Source organism: Callorhinchus milii, unplaced genomic scaffold, assembly GCF_018977255.1.
Source record: "Callorhinchus milii isolate IMCB2004 unplaced genomic scaffold, IMCB_Cmil_1.0 Scaffold5, whole genome shotgun sequence".
Lineage (NCBI taxonomy): Eukaryota > Metazoa > Chordata > Chondrichthyes > Chimaeriformes > Callorhinchidae > Callorhinchus > Callorhinchus milii.
In genome coordinates, this window is record NW_024704746.1 from 15,544,544 (window position 1) to 15,558,005 (window position 13,462).

Genomic DNA, 13,462 nt, shown 5'->3' on the forward strand with positions numbered 1-13,462 from the left:
TGCATGTGATGAGTTATACTGTATTATCTTTTTTGCTTTAATTTTGTTGAATATTTAAATATTTATAAATAAGTTGACTATACTTCTGGTATTAATTGACTTGAAAATATTTTGAAAATAAAGTGTTTTCCATTTTATTAATCTCTCCCAGACCATGGGTTGGCTTAGTTACATAACTGGTCTTGAGTCCTGATATGGATCAACGGTCATGAAGTTGATAATTTACATCGAACCAGTCCATTTATTTGATGATGGCATCTTTTACTATCAGCTCAACAGAAATGAGTTTGTTCCTCATGTAACAATGCATTCATTGAATTCTCATTGCTGTTATTTTGTCTCACTGGGTACTGGAATGCATTGCCTAAAACTGGAATGCGTTGCCTGAAAGCTGATTCAATAACAACTTTTAAGAGAGAAGTAGATAATTATTTGGGGAGGACAAGTTTGCAGGACTATGGGCAGAGAATGGGGGAGCGGGATTCATTTGGATAGCTCTTTTCAAAGAGTCGGCACAGACACGATGAGCCGAATGGCCTCCTTCGGTGTTATATAATTCTATGATTAACTTCAATCCACTAAATATTACTTCCAATTTATCTTGCAATGGACACAGAGAACTTATTTTGCTCAGAATTTTTCTGCTCCAAGTACTGAGAAACCAGAGTTTCTTCTTGTGTAATGAGTGTGGTTTTGGGTCACTTTGACTTTCTGCCTTAGTTCACACAGATGACATGAATAGCTTCCAAATGCAATCTAAAAACAAGCGTTCCAATCCATGAAAAGATTTACTCAGTAGAACAAATAATGACTGTGGACTTTAACTTTCACTGTCGTGCTAAACAATTCAATCATTTTTCAAAACATTTAAAAATGTCGATTGACAAGCTTAGGTCTCTCGATTAGACTTTCTTTTGCAGAATCATTCTCTGTAAAGACTTGGTCACTCTAACCTTTATGTTTTTTTTAAGAAAAATAAAATAACACAATCCTTATATTTGGTATAGTGCCTTTCATGTCTGCAGGATTAGGGTAGACTGTAAAGTGCTGTGACTATGTGTTTTGTGGGCAAATAATACATTTCCCCAAACATTTTTGTTTCTTTTCTCTCCCGAAGGTACTGGCTTGAGAGAGGCTGTTGTTCCATCAATCACTTTTGTTCCCAGCTTACTTCACTTAAGTCCTTATTCTTCATGACTTTATTTTCATAGAATTTCAGTGCAACAAATTACATCACAAATTGGGAAATGAAGTTTACTTTTTCAATCTCATTTAAAATGCAAGTTGATACAATGAGGAGTGAGTTAAACATCAAACAATTTGAAGAAAGTTTTGGTATAAAATACACACTTGTTTCACACAACATATCAAGACGTGAAAATACAACTGCTCAAGTTATTTGAAATTAACAAGTCGGCATGAAAGGATATTGAAGAGAATGCAGTATTTTTATAGATTGATTTGTGGGATGGAGTATAGGGTCAATATAGCACTATTTGCAGTGACTTAAAAATCACAGAGGATAAATTATTTTCCTAAACAAATTGGATTTTTACTGTATTTGATCTTGCAGCTCATGTGTGACACATTCTGGGCATTTTAGGCAAGTACAGCTTCAGGTTTTTGAGCACAAAATGCTATTCTCCCATCCATTTGGAATTGTTTTATTTCTCAGACAACCCACAATTGCATAAAATATAAACAGTGAAAGAAGATAACTAATCCATAGGATTTGAGGACTGCTGCTGTCTCCTTGCTAAATGCTTTTAAACTTGTCAACACCAGAATGAATTGGAAAGACAAATTATGCAAGTCGGAAATTCTTTGTGTCAGTCTTGACAAATTGCTGCCCTCTATTATTTAGCAAAACATAATAGCAATTTAATTGATTCAATCGTAGTTTGCTTTATTATCACCTGCAGGTTTATATATGAAAACAGAAAAAAAAATGTATTGTGTCTTTTCATGGTTTGGAAATACAGGACTATTTCAGAGATCTAAATCTCCAAATCAAAACTGTTCATCAATATCTAAATCGTTGTGAGTAACATTTTCATATCCATTGTAATACTGCTATCTGCTTATTGCTTTGTCTAAAATGGCTGTGCTGACATTAATCTTATTTTTAGCCTTATTACTTTTTGGCAGCAGTTGCTGTAAAACAGCAGAATCAGAGCAGAGAATGTGAAGAAGCCGGAAATGGAAGATAAAGGTTTTACTTATCAAAGAACTACCTGTTTGCCATCAACAGAACAAAAGTAGTGGTAGTATTGTCTGAAAGGCTGTCTGTTTGGTGTATTCTCTGAGGTGCATCTGCTCCTTGTCAGTGTGCATTCAGATGCTTGTCTTTGTGCCCCTTCTGCTTCGAGTTGTGATGTGGTTTCCAAAAAGCCACACATCAATTTCTCCAGTGAGTGACTGTGAACTGAGGCAGATAGATGACAATGCCACTGAGTGTTGGCTCAGCTTTCTGGGCTCTTACTCTGTCTCACAGGAAGGTGCATTGACTCTCTTATAGATTCAGTAAATGTGTAGTTTAGAGTTGACACCACTTCATAAACAATGCTTGTCCTACCAAAGGTTTCCTAAACTTTCCTGTATTGTGAATTCATCAATCTCTGTGCAGGCATCTACCAGCTTGAATCAGTTTTGATGCCACCTGATGTGTCTAATTTATCCTCTGCTCAGTTTAGAAGCCATTCCAGTCCTGTGTTGGCTAAACCAATGTGCAGAGTAGTATGCAGCCTTCAATTATGTCAGCTAAATGGAGCAGACTGAAGTTATGCAAAGCTGGATTCCAAGCCATGGTGTCTTGCACTTGCAATTAAGTGAATTAGACTTTGCATACACACCATATCATAATGAAAGGCTGTATTGCACTGTATGTGTCTCCAATGTCTTTTTCAGCAATCTTTCCTTGAAGCTGGAAACTCAGAGAGGTTGTGGCAATCTAACTTACTTGAACGTTCCTCACCTTTAGAATCTAAGAGTATACCTAGATCTATTTTATCTACTCCACATGCCATCTCCTCAAATACTAATGTGTTGGGTGGAGATTTGCATTGATGGTTCAGCATTAAATGACAGGAATTTTACATGATATTTCATGTTCTTATGTATTTTGCTCTTATGGCTGGTGAGTTTTGTGCAACATCATGCAGTGATATTCATTTGTGGTTTAACTTGACACTGGAAAATCTGCATTACTTCATGTCCACCAAAATGTATATTATCACTTGGGTGTTAAATCTGTGTAATTATGCCTCATTTACTACCCAAATGGCTTTAATGACTGGATGCAGGCCAACTCACGGTATATTTATACTAATGATATAAAGTAGAATTATATAGAAGACTGTTATGACTAACTAGTCTGATCCTGTGTTATATTCCACACAAGCCTCCACCTCAGCCCTTTCCTATATCCATACATTCCCTTCTCCCTCATGCATGCGTCATTTGAAATCTGTCAGTGGTGGATTTGCATCAATAAAATTTACATCCACTAAATTGATATTAACACAAGGGCTGTAAATTTGTAATTCATTGAAAGTTTGTTTGTTTGTATAATGAAATTATAAAACAAAACCACATATTTGGAATAAAATGTGTCTCGATTTTCTCTATAAACATAGCATTTCAGAGACTTGGGGAAATTCTTGAATTCAGTCTTAACTTTGAAGTTTTTTTGCAGAAAATTACAAAAATCAGCTTCAAAATTAAATCTGTATTCGTCAGAATTATCCGGTGTATTTCGTAGAATTTGGAAAATTCTATAATTCTACGTTCACAGAATAAATTTAGACCCAGGTCAATTTTATCTCTTGTGTTTAACTGTTATTGTGCATTAAGTGATTGTACCTTTAAACTTACAAAATAAATTCTGTGAAAGAAGCAAATCTATGTCATTAAATAATAAATGAATGAATGATTTCATACTGAATTCAATTGTTTTAGTAACTTGTCATTTTAATTAAATCCTACAAAATGTTATCTATTATATATGCCTTTATGACATTCATCAAAATACTGCCATGAATCAAGGTTCAGATAATTTTGTTTATCAAAAGCATCTAATACGACATTAGTCCTGGATCAGTATGATGACTAGACAGCAGTGCCTTTTTGAATACCTGAGTTTAACATTTTACATTAGAAATTGTCAAACATCTGAAATATTGGACTTTGAAATCAATCGTAAGGTTAATATTTGACAATCCGAAGGGAGGAAAAGGAGATGAACATTGTATCCGTTTTTATTATAATGGTGTGGATTGATGGTTATGCCATGTGATGACATGTTTTCATCATGGCATTTCTGTCACTATCAAGTATCTGGTGAGCAAGCCAAAATGACTTGCCACAGTTATGACATTTAACCCTTTAAACTGCATTTTTAGTGTATGCTAGTAATGTTGAATCAATAAATATAACAGATATGTAGTGTAATACAATGTGCTGCCATTTCTGTAACTGTACACTATCATAGGCTTTTAATATTCATACATTCCTTTGCATTATTTGCCACATATTTGTAAGATCAAGATGGTAGCTGAAAAGCAGTGCCTTAAATTCTCTAATTTGTAGTGCAAAATATTTTGGGAATTCAATGCTCCTAAAATGCCTTAAATTAAACACTTTTTGAGGCAAATAAGATTACTGTGCCTACATTGGAAACACAAAACTGGATTGAGATGCTTAAAAAAAAGCATCAACGAAAAGTTTTACAGAGGGATTCTGCAAACATTTTAAAGTATTTCATCAAAAAAGTGAAACTTTGTATTATGTATAATTAATAGTCAGATGTACCACAATTAACATGTTTAACCTTAGGCAAATTCTCCTTGACAGTTATAGTTGAAAGATCACCAAAACAACATTTTGCTTCTGCTGCTGCACACAGAATGTCCTTTTTTAAAAAAAAACTTAAAAAAAACATTTTGCTTAAACTAACCATCTCTGATTAATCAGTGATTTAGAATGTTGATCTCAATCTCTTGGGATGATCTAAATCAGTCAACTACAGAAGAAAATCTAATCAGCTACACAATCAACCATGGAAAGAACAAGACAAAATGACTTTCAAATTATTTTCTTAGCATCATGCTGCTAAAGGCCTTTCAGATCTAGTCAGTGTCAATGGCCGCTATTTCATCATTTGTATTTTGTCTATATTGTAACTTCAGTTCATGCTTGCTTAGTTGCACCGTTTCAGCAACTGTTGAATGTGGTATAAATGCTATGAGTGATGTTATTTGCACTTCAAATAAAAATGTTATTGGCAAGGTAAGAGATAATTTGAAAACAGGTTTCGCCAGACATTTGTGAAGCCTAAATTTGTGATGCGTTGATCTTAACTTGAATGGGATCTGCTTCATTCTTTGAAAGAGATAGTTCTGGAAGACTAAAGAATGGGAAAAGCAAATCCTTTACTGCAGATGTAATCGTGTTATTTCTTTAAACCACACATGTCTACCTTGTATATTGATTAGATAAGCAGGTAATTTAGAATCTGTTAAGAGGTCAAAGAGAATTTATACTATCCGGTAGCAACCAATCATGCTTATCCTGTTAGCAGTAAAGGTAATTACTGGGACTTACACACCAAGCTACTGGCTCATTTCAGACTCCAGCCGAGGACATCTAATCACAGGCATCAGTAGGTCTTCCAATGCCAAGGAGTGTCTTTCAAGTAACAATTTCATTCATTCCATTGGTCAATCCAGCAGGTATGTCTCTGGTAATTGCAAAAAAAAATGAGCAAGCTAAGATGAAAGTTAGTTTTGGTTTGATTTTAGTTCATAATAATATGATCATTCTATATCATCTCATGCATAAGCTTGGTCCCATCCAGCTGGATTCTGCAGCTGAGCATGCAGGAATACCAAGCCTCCTACCAAGCTCTGCCGATCCTGCTCCTTGAGCATCAGTTATAGGGTATTGAGGATTCATTCAATGTTGGAACACCTGGTGTGCCCTTCCCTCTCTCAGCTCTGCCAACTCATCCGCACCTGATGTAATCAACAACTCAAGACAATTCTGCATATGTAGAAGCTGATCACAAAACAGTCCAAAACTCCTAAAGTGATTTCATAAATATTAAACTGTTTGTACCTTTACAGAATGAAATCATACTTTTTGCAATACGAAAGGATTTAATTCTCAAAGTGTTCGTAATTTTCCAATGCCAAGATGATCATCACAAATATGATTGCTTACCTGGCATCCAACCTCATTCTGCTTATGGGATCTTGAGGCTTCCTACAGGAGCTGGTTGATGACTATATGTATTTAGCATGTATATTGCTTGATCATTTATTACACTTTTGAGGTGATGGATGTCCTTGTGGAAAAGCAGGATGCTTTGGCCTTTTTTTGCACCAGCTGCCAGTATCAAACTCTCTCAGCTACGTTTTTTTTTTGTCCCTCGTTTTTAAAACCATAACTTCAGAAGAATATTCCCCAATCTTTTTATGGTGCAGTAATCTGTTAGCATGATAAATCAATTATTCTGATGTTTCTTTTGAAGGAAACATTTCCAGATTTTTAACGCATTATCCGTTTGTTGTTTGAGTTGCAAAAAAAAGCATTGTATTATAACAAAAGCTTCTCTAAATAGTCAACTGCAATAATTATTAATCTGTAAAAATGCAAATGTTACTGATGTTACATAAGAAGTTAGTTTTTATAACAATAAAAACACCAAAATAACTTTTAAAATAATACTAAAGTGAATGTTTTACAAACGCAGACTTGCCTGCTTCCCCATATATCTTGTGATGAAATTGATCAGATTTGGCTTTGAAGAATTTAAACCATAATAATTCTTGCATTTGATATACGCCTTATCACATCATTGAAACCTAAGACGCTAAAGTTAAACCCAGAAGAAAACCACATTCCTGCTGCCACCTTGCATTTATACAGTAACACTTCCAACATGACTAGGACTTTATATACATTTTACAGCTGGGCCTGGTATTACAGTGAAATAATAGTTCCTCTGTGCATTTCCCAACTGGTTTGATTAAACAAGGCGTCACAATCAGAGAACTGCTACAAGTTGGTTCAGATTGATTTTCACCCTTGATTATTTACCATCCAGGGCTTTTTTTTAAATTAGTATACAGTATCTGCACATCCCTGCCACATACAGTAATTTGATTACCTTAAGTTTCAATACTGAGTTATAGCAAAAATTCATGCTAAAAGATAGAGAAGACATTTGAAATTATCTAGATTTTTTTGAGGGGGTTAAATGCAACAATTGAACCCAGATGATGGTAACAGCAGATAACTGTTGTAAAGTTAATATTGAACATGATTGCTATTGACGGTTTTGTTAATATTAATAGCCTACAAAACCTTAATATTTGAAAAGAGCAATAACCTACCACTCACACATAATAGGACTAAATGAGACTGCAATCCTGTTGGGACACACCATAACTGTGGCTTACATTCAAGATCCAAGTCTGCTAAAGTTGAACACAAATCATCATAAGCGCCCATAAAAACATTGTAAACAGATTTCTCCAAACATGAATAGTTCTAATTAATGTGTTGCCTTAAATATATGTAGAGATAAACTATTATTGATCGAATCAAGTTAAAATCAAAGCTTAAGCAGTCTATCATAAAAGCACTTTAGGATTTAGCCTGTTCTTTCACATTTGACAAGGCCTGGAAACCATATAATTGAGGGTTTAAAAGCTCCATAGGGGAAGAATGGTTGGGTCTCCCTCACTGATGATATTCTTATGCTGCACTGCAGTCATGCTGATGTGTTTTGCTTGTTGATGCTGACAGTATCATAGAATCAGAATTATACAGCACAGAAGGAGGTCATTCAGCCCATCGTGTCTATGCCGGTTCTTTGAAAAGAGCTATCCAAATCAATCCCACTCTCCCGCTCTCTTCCCCATAACTCTGCAAACTTGTCCTTCCTCCAAAAATTATGTACTTCTCTCTTAAAAGCTGTTATCGAATTGGCTACCACCACCTAACACTAACACTAACACTACCTGATTTTTGGAATCCATTCATCAAAGGGAGTTTAGCAGGAGATTTTGGTTAGGTCTCTGCATTGGTTGAACTTCCCTAAATGTGAGCCCTATCCATTATTTTTGCCATCCAGCAACCCTTTTGGACGAAACATGAATGGCTTTTTTTCTGCTTAGTTTGCTGTGATGTGAAGAGGTAACAGATTCTCCCAGTAATACCAGTAGCACCTTGCCAGTACAGGTTGAAAAATCACAGCAGCCTCTACAAAGTGACAGTCTTTTTGTCATTTTGACTTTACACTTATGTAAAGAGACCACACAAAATCTCTTCAAGTTATTTTAAAATTGTGGGCGTCTTGAGCACGATCGAATCTTCTGTCTATATCTACACAACAAGGACCTTCCACCACTGATCACTGGTTTACTCCTTGCTCCTGATCACTCCACAAATATCAGGAACAGGAATTTTGACTGTCCCTTTTGTTGACCCTCCCAACACCCAAGGCTGAGCATTCTGATCCCAATTATAACACCTTTGACTTGGCTCTTGTGAGATCAGTTAACTCAGCTCAATGTGGGAACTGAACCGTTTTCCAGCTGAAAGGCTCAGCGTTAGATAGAGCAGTCCCATCAGCTTTGCTGAATCATCATTAGGAGAACCTGGATACTGATGGGAAGGGGTGTTGGGGTAGGGAGGAGAGAAAGCTTTGTGCCTGTGGCTGAGCTCAGCTGTTCACGGTGTTCGATCGCTGAAATAGAAACATATTCTGATTATGAACTGCGAAAAGTCTCAAAGGATGTGTTTCATCATCCAATGTATTTGTAAGTCTTTTATTTTGGGTTTGATGATTTAAAATTCCCTTAGCTTATCATGCATCTCCACGACAATGACTTCAAAATCCTCCAGGATTTCAGGTGCACCACAGAAATTGAAAAGGCAAGCTAATACCCATGTCATCCAGTGAATATTTCCACAGCCCATTCATTTAATGTTTCAGTTTCTTTTTGTCTTATTTAAATTCACGGACACTTTTATCTTTTAAGAGTTCTAGCTACTATTTTACTTTAGTCACTGGAACTTTTTTTAGAGTTCTCTTTATTTTTAGAGATACTCATCCACCGGGTTCCTCTTGGCACTACTAATATCCCTTTTATCATCACATTCCTACAATCCTTCCAGCATCTCTTCTTCCTTTCCCCTATAGACGTTGTATAATTTGTTTTTCCTATTTATTCCCATTTTAATTAACCTACATATCCATTTTGGCAAATGCTTCTTTTTCTCGGGTATTTGCTTTTCTTTTGTACTGAATATATTTGTTGTGAAAGTGTTCCCCTTTTTCTCACTGGATTAACTTTCAGCAATTTTCCCTGTTGATTCTTGTACTGCCTTTTCAAAATCCTTAACTCAATGAAGTTGTGTGTTGTTTTCCTGACCCTTATTGGTACTGTTTGCGAATACATGTTACATGTAATCATTTTGGGTCCCTGGCCCAAAGCAATAACACTACCTGATTTTTGAAATCCACTCATGAAAAGGAGTTTAGCAAGAGATTTTGGTAAGGTCTCTGCACTGGTTGAACTTCCCTGAGTGTGAACCCTATCCATTATTTTTGCCATCCAGCAATCCTTTTGGAAGAAACACTAATGACTTTTTTCTGTGATGTGACGATATAACACATGCTCCCAGTAGCATCTTTGCCAGTGGCTTCTTCTACCCTAGCAGATACAGTCCAGTAAATGTGGAAGGCTGCAAAAGGGACAGAGGGAAACAAATTAACTCATAATATCTGATTTGGGACACTCAAAATCCCAATCTTCAAAAGCACCAAATCAGTTCCCATTTCACACATGCACTGTTCCATTTCCAGTTACTAAGTGCTCTGAAGGCGCTATATAAGTGTAAATTGTTGTTCTTTGTCACTGCATCACCCATTATACTGGCGCTACTGTAGTGAATGTCCTTCAGTTAAGTCCACTGTGTAAGCCGGCCACACAACTTGCACAAGCATCTACAAATGTTTTGAATCTATATCGAATATCAAATCTATAATCTCTAAACAACTTGACAGAATACTGACATCAATGAATAAGTGCAACTGCAGTGACTGTTTCGAGGTGTGATCCTACTAAATACATCTCACGCACTCTTAAAAAAATGTCTCTGAGTGGCTATATCTCATTTTGCAATCATTCACCAATACTTCTAAACATTTTTTTTGAAAAAGGACCCAAAATAAAAATATATCAGAGAGCTTGATAATTCCTAAGGGATTATCATTCCCGTGGCACTTGGATAACCTTCTTTTGCAACACATTGGCAGGTGAATGTGTTGCAAAAGAAGGTTACACAAAGAGACAATGGGTATGATGAGGCAATGATAAATTGAAATTTGCACATGTCTCCTGGGTACTAGTCTCGGCTTCGGTGCTTGCTGATGTTTCTGTCAGTTAAGGACATTTTCAGTGGCCTCAATCAGTTTCTCCTAATTTAGTTGTTGGTTTCATGTAAAAGAATTTGCCTTCAAATTGTTTCATTCTTTTTGCTGAACTCCACCAGCTTGCTGGACCCCTCCTCCAGCTGAATGTGATGCAGCTCAAGGGACAGCTTCCTTGTCAATCTATATACTGCTTCTGTGAGAAAGACATCATCCTATCATTCTGTTAGAAAGGTGTATCTGAGCCACTTAACTTATTGCATTCTCTTAGTTGACAAATTGGTTTATATGTAATAAATAGTATGAGCGATCACCACACTTTACAGTATAGCCTGTGAAGCACTTTGAGACAACCTGATAAGGCGCTATATCAAATGTAAGCATTATTATTACAAATCGCAATTTGTGGACCCCATCAAACAATCCCCATGGAACATTATTTTTCACATGTTTTGTATTGAACCCTCCAGGTCAGGTACAGCGCAGACGGACACAGAGTAAATCTCACTTTCCTTCAGTCAAATTACAAGAGTACATGCTCTTGCCCAAGTATGAATCTTTCTGTTTATTAGACGTCTGCTTGTTCCAGTGGATATTAAAGATCCCCTCACTCTATTCGAAAAGAGAAGGAAATTTATCTTGGTGTCCTAAACATTACTCCAGATAAAATTGTATTATAAGCACTATATCAAATAAAAGCATTATTTTTATTACCCTTATAAGCCTGGTATTACATACATAATAATGTATGTAATATATAATGTATGTATACAAATGCTGGGTGATTTAACCTGTTTTTTTTCTTTTATGGCTAAATAACACAGAGATATTTATCTTAATCTGACCACTGATTGTTATCCTTTATCTTGAAACTCACCAAACAGCCCTTTCTTGCTCACCACCATGTCAAGAAAGTAGCTTCAGTGAGATGCAACGTAGTACGGTAAATCGAATGCCGTCAAAATTTCTGACCTCATTGATTCTCTCTGGGATTGGTTTCCTTTTCCTCTTTTTTTTGCTTCTTAATCCCAGTAATTAACTTCAAACATGCTGCATTCATTTTGTGGGTGATCTCTTTCTCATCTGCACTGTGCCGAGTATATTCAGGTTTTAACCTTTAGAGTGCCAAAACCTGTTCCCAGACTTGTTCCTGGGTCCCAGGTATTTCTCTGTTTTCAGCTTGTGCCCTGCGATACTGCAGGAAACGTGAAAGCAATTATGCTTCTGTAATAAAATTGCTCAATCTTTCTTAAAATCTTTCTTAACAAGAATATTACATTCATCCAGCACTGTGAATGTACTTTGGGACATCCTCCTGATGTGAAAGGCGTTATATAAATTGCATTGTACTACCAAAAAAAGTTGAGTTCATTGATTAAACTTTTTTAAGAACTGTCTGAACCCACCCATTCATGAATCAATTATGTTCTGTTTTCTCTGTCTGTGATTTTGTTAGTATTTTCTAACTGTTATTACACCTTCCTCTGATTTTCTGTCTTTCCAGAACACTCTGTATCCTCTCTGACCCTACGTTCTCACAGGGCTTCACTGCCTTCCCATTCCCAGTGGATTGAACTCAAGATCTTTGTCCTCATGTTCAAATCCCTCCAACACATCACCCATTCCTACCTCTGTGACCACAAGCTCACAAGATTGGTCTGAATGAAAAAGGCCCTTTGGCCAGGCTTCTAATACACCTAAACTAATGTCCCCCAGAATACAGTCTTGTATCCTGGCCTCTACCACCTTTCCTGGCAGCCTGTTTTAGTTCTTGTTTACTCTCTGTGTAAAAAAAATCCTGTCATCTGCAACTCAGCCACTCCCTCTGTTCAACTGACATCTGCCTACTTCATGCCCATGTCCCCTACTCCACCATTGTTGAGTGAGCTTTCACCCATTCTGCCTCTGCTCTCTGCAATTCCACTCCAGAGTCCCTTCGCATAGGTTCTTCCCGCCCCAGCTTTAAAACCTGACTTGCATTTTCAGCCCTGCTTTCGGACAATTTCCCTTTCCCCCATACCCTACATTAGCTGAGGTGCCCAGTCAGCTGTGTAAAGCATTTTGAGATGTCCTCCTGAGGTGAAAACTGCCACATAAATTGTTGTTGTTAAAATCACTTCCCTTTCTTCCTTATTTTCCTTCATTATTGGAACCCTGCACATTGCCTGGCTGAATTCTCTCCAGTCCCCTGCTAATAACTTATTTTATGGGCCCATCCACAATATTGAAGTGTCCACTGAGGATCTGATTCCATTGTAATAATACATCATATTATTCTAATGACATCAGTTTCGTTCAAGCGCTCTGAGACACAGTTTGGCGTGAAGGGCGCTATATAAATACAAGTTGTTGTTGTAATAATGCTGTCATTCCAATAATCAGAGTAGAATTCACATTCATTCTCAGTCATTGGGGAATGGATTCTACCCTTAATAACTGAAATACTCTACATACACACAAACAAATCCAGCTGCAGGACCTGCAATCTATCAAAGTAAAATGTGATGTATAATATTATTCCATTCAGTTCAGAAAATGTTGTTATCTTTATTCATTTGAAAGAGAGGGCAGCTGCTTTTTAAAGGCAGTCGATCAGGGACAATTGCATCTCAAATCAGAATTACTTAAGATCTGAGAGTTCTTTAACAGCAGAACTTTGTGTTTGTACGTATCAAATGATTGCAAAGTTCTAAATAACCTAATTATATTGTCATTTATTTTTATTCATTATGGTGCTCTTGAGTGGCAATTTGCTTGCTGAGTGTCTGAACATTGATTTGGAATCATGATTATTGCTTAATTGGAGGGGGAAAAAAAGGTGTCATTTTCCAAAATGTACTGGTGGCATTTAAAGACTGAGGGTAATCTGCACAGAACCGTCAAGCTAATTTCTGTTCTGATGAAGGTCGCAGCCAAAACATAACCTATCTTATGTTTTCAGATGCTCACTCGACTCACTTGACTTTGCCAACCAGCATTCTCAGTTTAGCCTTTTCACTCTATTTACTTTCCAGTTTACAA